A 17,004-nucleotide genomic window follows, 5' to 3' on the forward strand; every position below is an offset into this window, starting at 1 on the left:
TTCTGGGTTATTTCATTGTATGGCAATGGGCAGTAATGGAAAACCAAATGCTAATGTTCACAGCTCATATCAATTTGTTATTAATGGTGAGCCATCATAATTGGCTTACCCATACCTGAAGGAGAAACCCTGCGGTCATTTACTGTTTACCAATGACTGCTTTAAGTGCTTTATGAGCGCTTACTCATGTAGTCCTCATGACAACCTAATGAAGATTAATAGTGCAGGGGAAAGAGAACTGAGCACATTAAATACAACAAGGTCAAGAAGGACGGAGCCACTGCATTGACGCATGCCCTTGGAAAATAAAGTCCATCATATCTAAAAGGAGAATTCAAGGAATACTCTGAATTAAAAGGATACTTTGGATTTTAGAGTGATAAATTGTATGTATTATGATAGGAAAAAGAGGAGTAAACATGAAAGACAAATCCCCCTCATTTAAGCCTGCTCTGGACTGAGCTCTGTGCCAGGACCCTCGACTGCTTAGTTAATGTTATTCTGGAGCACTGAGGTCCTGCCCTTTAGAGGCTGGAGACCCTTGGTAACTAGATGGCAGCGGTTCTGAACTCCTTTACACTCTCACTACTTTCCTTAGGCATTATTCTGCATTTCAGGCAGAGGTTTGGTGCTTGGCTTTGAACCCCAGCTCTTCTCAGCTCCTCTGGGCCTGTGGTAAGGAGAGAACAGCTCTCCAGAAGTAGCTCTGCAGTGTAGTTCATCTCGTTTTTTAGGGACCAGGCTCATCTCCAGAACCTGACCCCCCCTTACTACTGCTGGCTGCTTAGAAACTGAACTTTCTGTGGCAGGCATTTCAGTCCGATCGGGTTCACGTATGCTTCTAGGTGTCTTGTTGCTCACGGTCCTGCTGGCCCAGGGGCCAGGGGAAAGCACGCCAGAGCTGCACGCCCTCCCCAGATCTTTGTTGTCTGTGCTGGCTGTGGCACAGTGGGCCTAATCCAGCTCAGGCCTCTCTGTGTATCAGCCGCTGTGGGCTCAGTTGCTCAGGTCTTCAGAAGTGTCTGTAGCCTAATGCTCACCATTGCATTATCTCTAGTTGCAATGTCCTGCGCTCTCCTATCGCACGGGGACATTTATCTCTTCTGGCCCAGGTGCCTCACTTCAGCATCCAGAGCTGATGAGGAAATGGGGAAGCAAAGGCAGTAGTGTGCAGCGCCTTGCTGGCTTCCTCTTCTCTCCTCCTCTGTATGCCGGATCTGAAAAGGTTGGCTGGGGCTTCTATGTAGCAACAGCTTCCTATGCTTTTTTCCCCTCTGAAAACAGCATATACTTGGATTCTTTCCCAGGACCATAATAATAGACAAAATGTCCAAGAAAAAAATTAGCTTCACCATAGAGAAAAGCTATCAGTAAATATTTCACAATTAGTGTCCACAGGATTATAGATACGCTGCCACCAAAGACCTTGGGAGATTTACTCAGCCCATTTGGTAAAATCTAGAAGAAATTTAATTTGGGCTTCTTGCTCTTCTCTCTGCATGTTCTTGGTTTCTGATTTTCTCTGTAAGGGCTAGGTAGAGCTTCCCTGTGTTTAACCAAGATAGCATCATTACTTTTCAGCTACCATGCTTAACTTGCTTCATGGAAGGACGAAAAACTCTCAAGACTCTGACCCTGAAAGGTGCTTGTTCCATAAATAGGAAGTTACACGGTGTCCTTTACATGTATAAGACCCTGGGAGCCGAGGTGCCTGTACTAGGGGACTTGGGGTAGAGTCACCGCACGCTGACTAATGGCTGCCCGGAACACAGCTGGCGGGTTGCCTTTTGCACAACAGCACACAGGGCCTTCATGCTTTTTAAAAATTTTTTTTGCAGTTTTAAAGTATATTTTTTAAGGAATACAAAATAGTAATAAGACCTTAGAAACAATACAAAATATCACTAAACAAAATAAGAGAAATGTAACAATGGTTGCTGAATTATGTGATGCTGTCTTCAAATTAGTTGTTTAGGTTACTATACATAAAAGTGTAAGATTGGTTTAAACAAGACAAAACAAAACCAATAACAACAACAAAAAAAGAATAAAAAGAAAAAAGTTAAGCATTAACTGCTCCTTTCAAAAGACTAGCAGAAATTGGCAGTACAATTATCCAAATTACCCTGCATATATACATGAATACATTTTTCTTTTCTTTCCTTTGTCCTTTTCCTCTTCCCAGGTTTTCCTTCCCGTTGAACAAATTCTTTCCCTTTCTCAGTATCTTGTGATAATGTTTCTTGCTTTTTTTTTTTTTTTTTTTTTTTTTTAAATGTATCTGGGTGAAGAAACAACCAAAATAAAAATTATGTTTTTGTTTTTTTTTTTTTTTTTTAGTGGTACTGAGGATTGAACTCTGGACCATGCACTTGCCAGGCAGGTGCTTATGCCACTGAGCTATATATCCACTGTAACAATTTTTTTAAACTTTTTTTTTTTTTTGCAGAACTGGGGATTGAACTCAGATCCTTGTGTTTGCCAGTCAAGCGCTTATCCTACTGAGCCATCTCCCCGACCCCCTTTCTCAGTATCTTGTACCTTTCAGATTATACTTACTCTTCTAGGATCTCACACTAGTGAAACAATACGATGTTTGCACATGTGGATCTCATTCATTTCACTTACCAAAACAATCTCTGTTGCATCCATTTATGTACAAAAGCTTCACATTTATCTTTTTTTTATAGCTGAGTAATACTCCATTTCATAGAGGATGGGATTCCTTATAAAGATACCTGGAGAGAGATGAGGAAGCAGAAGGGCTCCTCGGGAGACAAGGGCTACCCTGTGCTCGCTAATCCAGGACACCCCTCTCCCCCAGCACACGCACACCTCTCTGGTCTTTGAAAGGCAGGCAGGCTATTCCTGGTGTTCATGAAGAATGTAGACTTCCTCGTCCTCTCAGGAGTAATGATTCTGCGTTGCTGGGCAGAGGCCAGCACACCCTCCTCGAACAGGTCTGTCTGACCCTTTCTTTTACCTGTCTGGTCTGTCATTTTCTCTCACCCTTTATATATCTGAATTTGATCCCTAAAAGGTTTCAAGTCTGGATGCTTTGTGGTTGGAAGTCGATTCTCAAAACTTCCTGGCAAGAAAAATGATGTTTTCAATTGTGAAAGCTTTGCATAAAACAAGTGAAGAATTTCAAAACAATTTTACACACATACCCTTGCACTCCCTGTGGCGGGCAGTGTGTGTGTCTATGATGACAAGGTATTTCACACAGCATATCTTGGCAAGCTACTTGGTTCCTTTAGGATCCATTATGAAGGTGGAATGTAGTGTTACAGCACCTTTTATCCATATGCCCTCAACAGAGAGAAAAATTCAAGTATTCGTATTTAAGTTTCATACAGAGGACAGAAGTATGGTCTCATACCACAGCTGTACCCTCATTTCATGGCCCAATTCCCATTCACCAGTGGTCCTCTATCTCCTCAAGGATTCTGCATCTGCTCTTGTGCAGTTTCCTGTCCCTAGAATTGCCCTTGGACCTCATTTTCTTCTCAATTGCTAACACAGAGCAAGTTAGAGTCACCTTTCCAGCCTCCTCCCACCTAATGAATACATACGTACACTCAACCACATGCATGCATGAACATGTACACATATTGTCTCTTGATAGTCTACTAGACTTAAGCATGCCAAAAGTTAGCCAGTTTCTGGAGAGTCATGCCAGTTTCAAGATCTATTATCCATAAAGGTGGCAGGGGATTTACCCAGATTTATGTTCTCATCATTAATAATTGTTAATTCTTCTATAAATATATTATCATATATTCACACTGAAATAAACATTTTTCTCATTTTATAAATGAATTGTATGCTCATAGAGACTAGAAGACAAGCCCTGGTCCCACAGCAGATGTGATCAAAACGGGGTACATACCCAAGCTTTAGTGCTGTGCTCCATCACCCATACCTCCTCTGGCATGGTACTTGCTGGCCCAGGGTTTGATCTCCAAATATCAAACTCTCACCCCATTCTTGCTCTTTCTCTGAACTGATGGTCTTGGAAGATGAACCATGAGGGCTAGAGCTTACCAGGCTGGACCAGCCAACTTTGCACGGGAACTTTGAAGATACTGGCTGGAGTGGACCAGCCTTTATCCATCACAGTGCCTGCCTCCAAACAAAGTTTCAATTAAGATTGATAGAGCTGAATAAATAATAAATGTTTGTAAAATTTCATTGTGATGATGAAGCTTCTGAGAAGGATATTAGAGATGGTTGTTCAACAATATTAATGTACTACCACACTTTAAACTTAAAAATGGCTGAAGTGCGGTACATTCTATATGTTTTTTATTATAACTTTTGTAAAAGGTAAATGTAAATTATTACTATACTATCCACTGTTTCCTCATTTAATTCTTCCCTCTCCATTGAAGAACAAGCACAAAATAAAAGATGCTTATGTACACAACTTAAAAGATGGACAGGAATTTGATTCAAATGCTGCATTATCATGAACTAGACAAGGCTGATTCACTGTAAACATCTTTCTTTTTGTCAAAATTGCTATTTATATTTTCCTGTCACATTAGATCAAGATAGACAGATAAAAGATTCTCAGTTAACTTTCAACCAATCAGACAGTAAATAAAATAACACAAATCTGAAATAGATTAATCATTTATCTTCCAAAATATAAAAATTGAGGCACAATGAGAAGAGATGGGGGAAATCTTGGCAGTGTGAACTTTGTAGCCAATACCACTGCCCAGGGGCAGCAGAAGCGTTCTTCAGGGTTCAGTCAAGGGCTCAAGTGTAGGCTATTTGGCCAGTTAAAAATTACATATCTCCTTTGATGCATTTTGCAAGAGGCAATGTAATGGGGAAATAATTGGATTTAATTATTTGGCTTTATTAGGGCTTTTTAGACTTTGAAACAAGTGGAGGAAATACTTGCTCATTGTCTTAGTATTTACTCATCCCCACGTGCATGATTCTTGAGGGCTTCATTGATGAATGCAGTGTCAGCTATTTTCTGAGATCTAGGAGAGGGAGGTGGTATCAGACATCAGGCATGAGTGCCGGTACACAGCAGCCTGGTTCCACTCGCGCTAAGACCGAAGGTTTTTGATTTTAAGGGATTTGGGGGGTTTTATTAAACATAGCTGATATATTTGAGCCCCTTTTGAACATGATAATGTCTTTTACATAGATTAGCTCGCGAGAATTTTATGTGCTAGTTCCTATCATAGTTCTTCTCATTGTATAGATGAAGAAAAATGATTTTAAAAGATGAAATAGCTGGACCCAGCTCAGACAACTGAGAAACTCAAATCCTGGAATTAAACCTAGGTGATCTGATTCCCAAACTCATGGTAACCACTTGTAGCATTTGGACCTATAGATCATTCTTGTCAAGCAGAGGTTCATAGGTGAGGTATCAGAAGTAAATTAAAATGATACATGTTTGATAAAAAGAGGAAGTTCACACAGCAGCACTATAGCCCTTAGAATCCACCTGCATTCCAAATGTGACCATGAACAGATAACCTAAAGACTCAAATGTGTTCCTCGTGTATAAATGGCGATGCCGATGCATTTCGGGGACCGGATGTGAGAAGTCAGTGGGATTGTGTACCAAGAGCCACAAGGAAGTCTGGGTCGTGGTGGTGCCCAATAAACAGGTGTTCTTTTTTTTTTTAAAATAAATCCTTTTATTTTGTCAATTAATAAAGTTAGCATTAAAAAGACAAAGTGTACACATTTAGTGCTCCACCTCTTTATTGTTGAAATCACACGCAATTCAAAGTAACTGTCAGTGAGGCTTCTGTTAAAAGATCTTCCAGCAGACTGCTTCAGTTTTATGATGAAACAATATTGCACTTTAAGATAACCTTCAGGATTCTCTTCACGGAAGGCAAGTATTGTTTCATCTGTGCTTTTTCTTAAGACTAACAGCAGAAAACTACTTTAAGAATCAGTATTTCAGGGTACAGTAACATAATAAAGTACCTATTTTAGAATCTTAGAGGTTACATTGTAAGAAACTCTTTAGCTCATAATTAGTAAAAAGTATACATAGTATTTTTCATTTTAGTGGTCCAAGATGCGAAGGTTTCCAAATACAATTTTGTTCTCTAATACTGCTCCAGGTGGGATGTCAATTCTGTCACCATGATTTGCAATGATGATAGCTGTTCCCTTTAATGAAACATTTTTGCCAAATGTCACATCCCCTGAAACTGTGAGGTGATCCAATTCAAGCATACTTTCTGGTATACTTTCAAATCTTCTTAGGTAATCTTGAACCTTTGTAAATGAACTGCCTAATTTAACCAAGGGCACTGTAGGAAATTCCTGCTTTTCACTCATTGTCAGACATCCTGCATTAAGGCTATAGAGGTTTGACATCACAAGCAAGAGATCTGATGTGGTTTTTACAGGAAGAAAATGGCTTCTTGGAACATTAATACCTAGGGAATTCTCAAAACTTTTAATCGCAGCCCCTACTGCAGTTTCTAACTGAATGACATTCAGGCCTCCATCCAAAGTCTTTGGATTCACAATGATTTCCATGTCAATGGCATTCTGTTCCTGCAGTCTTTTAACTACTGCAAGAGAAATCCATAGGTTGTTTGTGTTAAATATTTTAAATTTTGATACAGACTTGAACTCATCAACGTGTGCTTTTGGCACTTGAGCGATTTCCACCAGTTTCAGTTTGCTTTCATATTGACTGAGTGTCCCACCCTTTACTTCTGCACGTGTTGTATTTGTGACTTCCATGACCAATTCACAGCATTTCCCATTGGGTGGGTTCATCAGATGATTAAGAATATAAAGATCCACTGTGGCACCCAGATTATAATGTTAGACACAAAAATATATTCTTTGCCTTCTCCTATAAAGGTGTCAAGCAAACCAGAGTTGTAGAAACTGGCGTAGATATCACCATGACCTGGGGGGTACCAAGCTTCTGTGTTCTCCCCTGAGTAAGATACATCCTTTGCTACAGGAAGTAAAGATTCTTTATTAATCCTTGGGTACCTGCTTTGATTGAAAGTGTAGCTTTTCACACGACAATGATTATACTTCTGTAGTATTTTTTTGGTATCTTCATCCGTATTAAAAGAATTAATTAAAACAAGAGGAACATCTGTATTGTAGGTTTTGTTCAAATGTTCAATTTGTTGAACAGTCAGATCCAAAAAGGTATTCTCATTCCTCACACCAATCAGACTTTTAGGACCTTTGCAGCCCATGCTGGTTCCTAAACCACCATCGAGTTTGACCACCACTAGCTTATTCAACACAGAAGATATGTTATCAGGCAGTCCTCTGGCCTTTATCTTTTCATATGGCTGAACTGAATCTTCTGGAGGTCTTTGGATTTTCCCCCAATCCACAGAAGGTCCCTTTTCTTGCAAAAATCTATGAAATAGCTTCCGAAATCCATCAAGATCTTTTTTAGTGTGCTCAAACTCATGTGAGGGTGCTGTGCTAAGTATTTTTTTCTAATTCCTTCTTCACAGATAATTCTAGCTCTTGTCTAATGACTTCTTGGAATTGAGAAGTGCCATCTTGAGACTTTGCTAAGATCTTCGTCTCTTCTTTTAGCAGCTGAGAAACGGGGTGTCTATGGCGCCCCAGAAAAAAGGCTCTCAGGCTGAGAGAAGGCCACCTCTGAGGCACTTTTCTCTCCCCCTCTTCCCCACACACAGGCACATCTGGAACCTGTCACCAGCAATCGCAGCCCAGCTGCTGCCCCCCCTCTTCCCACTAGTCAGCCGGCTCCCTACACCAAAGCCCCCACTTTCTCTCAAACACCTCCCCTCCCCCTTCATTCAGAGCAGCCCCCTCAATCTAAACAGGTGTTCTTATGCACACAGTACACTCAAGAACTTTTTTCCAATTAAAGCTAAGGCCTGTGGATCTCCTCAGCCTGTGTATGTATACCCATGTTTAGTATGTTAAGACAGTGGTGCATGGGAGGTCACCCCACTTCTGCCATATGCTCACCATGTGACCACAGGGCTAATATTTCCACACTACAGTTCCCCTATCTAATTAATAAAAATAATGAAGACGCATGCATATTAGGGTTGTTGTGAGGGCTAAAAAGTTTAAGCTAGATAGCACTCTTAATATCATGCTTAACTCATAGCAACCACTCCCTGAATGCTACAAGAAATTACTAAAATTCATTGATTCAATCACATAGCTATGCAGTTCGTGATGTAGGAGTTGATTTTTTTTATGCTTCTGGAAATACACGTCCAAATGAGCGAGTATACGACTACCTGTGTTTCAGAAGTAACTTCAGCATTGTCCCACCTAGTGGAATGAATGCCTGATTCTTCTGGGTGTGCCCAAGGGACACCCATAGTGACATTTCCAAAAATGAACACTGCCCTAATAACCAGGGGCACTGCCCTATTCACAGGGGTCTATTTACAGTGGAATGACTGTTCCTGCAGTGAGTTTGTGAAGACCAAGCATCCAATGCCTTGATTAGCATGCAGCGCAGCCAGCAGGCAGTGAAGATCCGCTGTGTATATTCATTTGATCTTGCAGTGTTGAGGAATCGCATTTGCTGGCGTCCTCCCAAATGCTCCTAGCCTCACCCTCTGTGCCAGCAAACAAACACCTGGTGTGTTTGCTTAGTTTTCCTTTACTTACCTTTCAGGTAAATTTACTAAGTAATTACAGAATGTTTTCTACAGTCATGAGTTTATAGTGTATGGATTTTAAACATCACTGTCCTGGAAATAATAATTTTATACTTAATATTTATATTGTAAATGAACTTCTAATGTATACCAGTAAATATTGCAATATCCAATTCTGCATACAAACCAGAAAATGTTCATAATAATGGTTTCATGGTGTTAGTGCTCTGACCCTTCTTAGAAGACTCACAGAAAGTTTGATCTGTGAAAGATTTTGTGTTCACATATTTCTTCAGATCTGAGAGGTGTGTACATTTATTCAGAAAACATTCCACAGGCAACTTCACTACCAGTGCCTGCTGACAATGCAGGAGGTCAGACGCTCCTTGTGGACAAAGCCTGTGGGGGATGGATTCCTGTAGGATCCCTGCTTCTGAGTACTTGCACACTCCTGCTGTCAACAGGTAATGGGACATCTGTTGTGGCATCTGTAGCTAGGAACCTGCTGACATTGGGGGTAGTGCCCTCAACCAGCCCTGGCTTCAAGCTGGACCCCGTAGGCACAGGCATTTGTGTGTACTTCCTACTCACAAGGGCTGTGATACTCTTAGAAAAGATGGGACTGGTGCTGTGGTGTTCCCTCTGTCAGTGTTGTGCTGCTTGGAAGTCTCGGTGGGCCCAAATGCTGACAAGTGCAGGTTGCTGTGGTCTCTAGGAACTTGGAGGGTGCAGGGCTCATTAGATCTTCATGCTGTAGACGGCTTAGTCCAGGCTTCTTCATCCCTCACAGTGCTTTCATCTGCATAGTACATTCTGGCGTTTTGTTTTCATGTTGGTACTAGATATTGAAAGCAGGAAATGCTGAGCTATAGCCCTAGCTTTTTTGTGTGTGCAGGGTCTCACTATGCAGCTCGGACTCAGAGTGATCCTCCTGTTTTCAGCCTCCCTAGTGCTGGGATTACAGGCATATGCCAACATACCCAGTCTTGGTGAGGACAGGGTCGGTGCATCATACAGTGCCAGGGATTAAACCCTGGCCCCTGCTCTTGCCTAAGCAAGCGCTTAGTCAGCTGAGCTATTTCACCGGCCCTCCCCCAGTCTTTTAAAACTTTTATTCTGTGAATCTTTTAAGTTGTCCCTGTTTAACTTCAGATGTACCACCCTTCTGCCTTAGCCTCCTATAGCAGGGATTACGGACATATGCCACCATGCTCAGCGTGTTCTTTTTTTTAATCATCTGCCACTCCATTCTGTGTGTTTCTTACAGACTCGAGTCTCAGTGAGGCCAAGGTTCCTGTCTTTTTTCCAAACCAGGAAGATTTTTCAGCTCTTATATAAACTAATTAATTCTAGTAGCCATAAAATGTAATGTCAAACTTTGCTCTTTGACAATATGTTATTTTAACACCTTCTGAATTCACTGAATGAAAGAGGATTTCTAAATCCACTAACAGCAGATGACCATGCATATTAGATTGCTTAGGCTTCTGTGACAGAGTCCCACCACCTGAGTAATTTACACAACACTTTTGTCTCACAGCTGTGGAGGCTGGAGGTCTATAACCAAGGTACCGGCCAGACCTCTGAAGGTGCCAGGCGAGGGTCCATTCTAGATCTGTCTGCTGTTGCTTGGTGGGAGTCCTGTTTCAATCTTCACAGAGCACATTCTCCCTGCATATGTGTTCAACTTCCTCTTTTGTCTGAGGACACCATTTACACCACATGCAAGACCAAAACTACCCCTGATAAGCTGATCATCACTAATCACATTGCCAATGAACCCGTTTCCAAAAAGGGTCACATAGGGAGGTACTCCATCTCTTTTTTTGAAAGGAAAGGAACATAGATCAACCTGTAGCACCATCCAAAATATCTTTTCATGTAAGATTTGTGTTATTTTATTCTTCACTAATTTCTAAACATTACCTATTTAGATATACTTATTATTAATTGTTGCTGAGGGATTTTATAAAGTATATATAGCAGGTTTTAATCACTGTGACAGAAATTCAATATAAAATTAAAAGGGGAAATCACAGAGCCCTTATATTTTTATTCTATACAAACATTTTTTTCAACAGGCAGATTTTTAAACATAATATTTATGTAGGTTATTATTTCCAAAATGGAAATAATAAATACCTGCCAGTAGCACTCACATGCCATTTCCATTTTGGAAATAATAAATACCTGCCAAGTAACACATGTATGATGTCATTAAATATATTTGTTATAAATTTTTATTTTTCATGAAGTAATCCGTCTCTTGGTCATATTGTCTATTTCATTAACATATTTATTGTCTTAGACTTAATGTTACAAATATATTGTTATCATAACAAAGGCAAAGCTATTTCTATATATGTCAGAATATCAATGCATTAAATTTCTATGATCATTCTATAAAATAAAGCCTTAATAGTCTTGTTAGTTGAAAAACAAATTTTTTTGTATGAAGTAAACACAAGTCTGATTGACTTTGTGTTAACTTATTGAATCAATGAGGAGAAACAATGCACTTCTAAACTTCTTTCTTAAGAACCTGACATTCTGGCACATTTGAACTTCAAAATTTGCCTTTTTTAAAGAAAAGGATTCTGGGTATGGTTGAAAATCATCCTATAATTTTTCTTAACTCTTTAAGGTCATGAATAAGAGCATTAGAATTGTACTGAAACAGTCTCAGGCAGAGTTGGCCCAATTCCATGTTGTTGATGCCAATTAAGTCAAATCACATACTCAGTGATCCCAGGCACTAAAGCACTGGTCAGGAGCCCCCACCAAGCCCCTCCCTGCTGAAGTCAGTGCTCCATGGTTCCAGGTCAGGAAAGCAGGTCTCTGCTGTTCTCTGAGCACCAATGACCACTTACTAGACTTCAGAGGAACCCAGCTCAAATTTGGACCAATGAAGGGCCAATAGTAAAGATTTCTTCCCCAAGGAAATGACAACAGGTGAGACCATCAGGTAGACTTCCTTTATAAATCAGCCTAGAGACTACAAAGAGGCTTGTCTAATAGAGGAAATCAGCCAACACAGAGCCAACAAAGATGGAGAAGCCCACAGCAGACATGGAAAAAGTTGTTCACCAGAGCTGCCTGATTCTCTCACTTCTTTGTCTCTGCTCTTTTATGTGAAAATTTTTACCTCCTATTTTGATTTATATTTTATTTTTGCAGTTCAATGCTAGGTACTGAACCTAGTACCAAGCTCCACCTTCAGCCTCCTCATTTCCCCTTTCGTAAAACAACCTGTGTTCTTTCCTTCTTACAGGCTAAAGTGCCTGTGCATGTATAACCAGAGGGCACTTGAGTTCCATGAATGTTTATTGAGCCCCACCTATTAAATGCAGCTTTGAACTAGAGATGGTCAGGTTTCCAGGAAAGCCTGCAAGAAATCTTTCTCTCTCACTCACTCAATCATATATATATATATTTTTTTTTCTACTTACATACGTCTCTTCCACTAATAGAGGACCAGATCTGTTCCAGACCTGTCTCCTAACTAGCACGGATGACCACATTCATTATATCTAATTATTAAAATTTGGTCAGATCACATAGTAACCCTAATTCACCCATCTTATTTTAGAGAATTAACTTCTCTGTGTTTGATTTCTTCATCTTGAAAAAATGTAGAAAATAACCTTAAGTGACCTCTTATGAGAACCAAAGAAGATAAGGCACTCTGAAGTGCTTAGCATTGTGCTTGCACACGAGTGCCTTACAATCATTTCTTTCTTTCTTTCATTTCCTCCTCCTTCTCCTTCTTCCTTTCAGTTTTTGTTGTTTATAAATTCACATTCAGTCTTAGAATTTCCCTTAGTTTTGTATTAAGGTCCATATCTCTAAAGTTAAATGGAGTACATTTCGTTATTCTGGGTAAGTCCTACTTAGTGTGACATTCATTTCCTGTATCACATTCATTTCCTGTATTGTGTGCACTGCTTGACCTTAAATGAAAGCCAAAGAGAAATCATTCTGTGTATCACAAAGTTTCAGATGAACTATGAAGAAATAATTTTTAGCTCTACTCTCTCTATAATAAAATAATGAGGTCAGGAAATGGGAAATACTTCTTTTCTGGAAATGGACTCCAAAGTATACAGTATGTAGCAATTCTTCCTGTGACAAATGTGAATCTTTCCAGTGAAACACTCTCTTCCCTCCTGCAATCCTTGAGACTCCATTAAGAAATGCCTCAGGCAGACTCTCAGTACTTGTCTGAAAATTAAGGCTCTAGTATTAAGTAAATACTAAGAAAATGCTCTTTAGAGACAAATCAAAAAGGTCAGAACTCCTCAGAACATTTATGGTTGAAGGAAAGATCCGCAGGCTGTCACACCATCCAGGTCAGTTCCCAGCAAATCTCAGAGGAGTTGTCCCTAACTGCTATCTCTACTTCCTTTACCTTCTGAGCTTAGCTTACCTCAGTCAGGGTTCAGGCATGTGTGTTGTGTTGAAGAATATTAAATCCTGCTGCATATATAATAAAAAAAGTCCAGAGTTATCCATCTAAAGCACAAACCAAATCACATACTTCTCTTCACAAAAGCATTCAGTGGCTTCTCACTGAACAGACACGAAAGTTCAAAGTCTCTTTTTACCTTGCTCTCAATGCCCCACATAGCATCATCCTTCCCTTCAAACCCAGTGCCGTCTTCTCTTAGCTTATTTTACTGTATACTTCCACATTTTTGCAAGGTTTTTACATTTCTTATTCCTTTCTGAAACACTTTTCCCTGTGATATATATTTCAAATATTACACATCCAAGTACTAGTTAATCTACTTAATCATGACTACCAACGTGACTGAACTCAGAGACTATTGGAGATATGATTGATATATCTATTTTAGAAGATAAACTTAATGAAACAAATTCATCAATATTTGTAATAACCTAACCTCAACAGGATAATAAATATAATAAGGTTATGAAACATGACAAAATGGAAATTTTAAGTACATATTCATGAAATAAAAACTGACATAAACTTGTACTAATGCAAGTACTGCCTTTTCAACTTTACCTAAACTTATCGATGGGTGAAACCACTGGTAAGGGCATAACTGAATGGACTATTAGGAGGTGGGGCTGCTGAGGAAGTGGCCTTAACAGTATGACCTTGGGAACTATATTCAGTCCCTGGCTTTCTCTCTGTTTCTGCACCCTTGCACCATGATCTTTCTGCCTCAAAATCAACCATCCATGGATTGGAACCTTTGAAACTGTAAGTCAAAATAAAGCTCTCTAAGTTGGGTAGATCAGGTATTTTCCCCCTGCAACTGAAAGGCTCATCAATATTAATAAATGCTGTCTAATACTGAAATGAGTGTAGTGACATAGGCATTCTTACATGTGTTGGTAGAAATACAAATTCTCTTAGAGGGCAATAGGGCTCTAGGGAGCTAGACTTCAAATTTATTATGAAGGACCTTGGTCATTTTCATACCTTTTGCTCATAAAAATCTAGAGAAAAATGTATCTATTTTAGAAAATAAACTTAATTTAACAAATTTATCAATATTTGTAATAACCTAACCTCAACAGGATAAAAAATATAATAAGCTTATGAAACATATGACAAAATGGAGATTTTAAGTACATATTCATGAAATAAAAACTGACAGAAAATACTAATGCAAGTATTGCCTTTTCAAATAAAATTCCACAAACATAGGTGGTAATAATATGGTACTTTGGCTGAATTGCTTTTCTCTAATTTTCAACTTTACCTCTCTTATTTCAAGACTGTAATAAAATACAGAAGTACATATAATAATTTTGACTAAGGTTGATTTTAGTTTAATTCTATATCTCTAGTAATCCATCATTTCCAATTTTGGAAGTTTTGTAATAGTGAAAAATATAGAAAAGAACAAAAATATTATAAAAATATGCATATGATTAGTTACTGGGGTTGTATCTCAGTGGTAGAATACTTGCTTAGAATACTCCAGGCCCTGGATTTGATCCCCAGCGCCATAAAATGATTCAACCTACAAGCCAAACAATGTTAATGTGACAACTATAAATTATATTCTCACCATCTTCTTTTAAGAGGTATTAATATTCGATCACTTTTGCTTTGTCTTTCCTCCTCAGTAATTAAGTTAAAAATAACAACAGTAAGCTCTGCATATACATAGGTCAAATTATTTTGTTCATTCCTGTGCGTTTTTAAAAATTAATAATACCACTAGCTTTGTGCCCATAAGCAATCATCTACATACCTGTTGTACCTGGTATGAATTGAATTATTCTTTCTGGACCTCTGATTTTGTAGAAACTGCCTCATGATTGGCTGACCTACTTTTCTACACTCTTTCACGGTTTCTTCCAAATTTTTGCCTCTAAAACTCTCAAACATTTTCCACCTTTCGTTTCATAAGACAGCCTTCTTTTGTACTTTAATGAGAAAATAAAAATGATTAGACAAAAATACCAATTTATCTTTGTATCACCAAGGACTGATCTAGACCTGATGGGGAGCAGCACTCTTCCATGCGGGGATCGCTCATGTCACTCTGCTCCAAATGCAGATTAATTAATATTTTCAAATTCACCCCATCACCATTCCAAGAATCATGATGTTTTCACTCGTCTCTTCCTCTTCTGTTTCACAAAAGTTAAATTTCACTTTTAACCAAGAGCTAGCTTCTGTTTTTGACTTTTTTTATCTTTGCACAAGTAATCCTTCTGAATGCATTCCTTTGTTTTTCAACCTTTTCTTTCATACTGTGTTTGACCTACTCAAGTTGATCAATAAAAACAAATATGGAAATAACATATATCCATGGAGGCTTTAGAACTAACTTCCATTGTAAAAAATGGATGCATAAGTAGAGGAACTGGCTAGTTTTATGAAAAAATCTAAGACACTGAAAAACTAAAACAAAAACACTTGACAAAGACTTTATTTGGAATGTATTCCAATACAGATTCCAATAAATCAATTTAAAAGTTCATTTATTGTAAGAAAATGATCAATTTTAAATATCTTCAGACAATGTGAGAAACCATTATTAATTTGATTAGATATAATAAAGGAATTAAAATCACATAAGAAAAATCTGCAATTTTAGTGAAGCATAAGAAAGTACATGGAATTGCATTAAATTTCATGGTGTTTGGAATTTGCCATAACATTTTGTTTGGAAAGAGAGATCAAGTAAAAGAGTAATTGTAGTAAAAGTTACAATGTGATTGATACTTTTTTATAATGGTTCACTTTACTTTTACTTCTACTTCACTGAATGCTTGAAGATTTTTCTCAATTATTTAAAAAACCCATAAAGATATATATTTCTTTTAACCTCATTCTCATTTCCTTTCACTCACTCACTCTCTCTGTCTCTCTGTCTCTCTGTTTCTCTCTCTGTCTCTCTCTCTCTCTCTCTCTCTCTCTCTCTCTCTCTCTCTCTCTCTATTTCTCTTTCTCTTCCCTTCTTTCCTCCCTATTCTCTGTCAATTTTAGAAAAAGCTATCTTTCTAACTACTTCCATTCCTTGTTTACCTATAGCAGCCTGATTTTTATGCACACAGTTTTACCGAAGCACTTTCCATCTGTGTCTCCTGAGGCTGGAGAGGCTGATCTAGCCTTAGAGTGAACACAAGAAGCACAGTGGGAGAGGGGAGGATCTGTTCAAAGAACTGACATGTTTTAATTTAACCTGCATTCCTCCCTTATGTATGAGATCACTGAGAAGCATGCTGTAATCATTTCTTTTAATTAAATTTATTTTATTTTGAAAAGTAAAAGACAAAAGCAGGAACAAAAATCAGAAACAATGTCAGGAACAGGGTAGCATACAACAACACATATGTTACAAATTTTCAGAACAAGAATAGTTGATTAACAAAGATTGATATATTACTTATTTTGATCATCAAATCTGTTCCTCAGATTAACAGTTATAGTTATGTAAGATTGGACATATTATTGTATATTAACGCTTGTTTTCCAGAAACCTTAATTTTTTTCTTGTCTGTTTTGTTTTATTTTATCTTTTTAAAAAATTTATTTTGAAGAGAGTATAGTAACAATTAATGTGACATTAGAAATGGTACACATTTAGAAGACCACGATGAAAATTATCCAAGCATGATTTTTGTATTACACATTTCTTTCCTCGATATAGGTGCTCAGATCACAGATATCAGCATACAGCATTAATCAAGGTGAAAATTCTACACATTAACAGCTATTTTCAAAAAACTGATGGAAATTTTAGTAAATCACCTCAGCTATCCTGTATATATATATTTGCATGTTGTTCCCCCTGCTTTTTTTTCTATCATTTCTCCTTTCCTCTTCTTCTTCTTCTTCTTCTTCTTCTTCTTCTTCTTCTTCTTCTTCTTCTTCTTCTTCTTCTTC

The 17,004-nt window shown here is 38.3% G+C and overlaps 1 pseudogene across 1 annotated transcript in view; it reads right to left on the reverse strand.

The window, feature by feature from the left end:
• Window positions 1–5,674: 5,674 nt before the first annotated feature.
• LOC101578724 overlaps window positions 5,675–17,004 on the reverse strand; it is an 11,911-nt pseudogene continuing 581 nt past the window's right edge. Inside the window, exon 2 of the transcript XR_192811.2 lies at window positions 5,675–7,594. The product of XR_192811.2 is annotated as a UTP--glucose-1-phosphate uridylyltransferase pseudogene (transcript). The remainder of the gene's footprint in view (window positions 7,595–17,004) is intronic.

The sequence above is a fragment of the Octodon degus genome, unplaced genomic scaffold, assembly GCF_000260255.1.
Source record: "Octodon degus isolate 3935 unplaced genomic scaffold, OctDeg1.0 scaffold00165, whole genome shotgun sequence".
NCBI classification, from domain to species: domain Eukaryota; kingdom Metazoa; phylum Chordata; class Mammalia; order Rodentia; family Octodontidae; genus Octodon; species Octodon degus.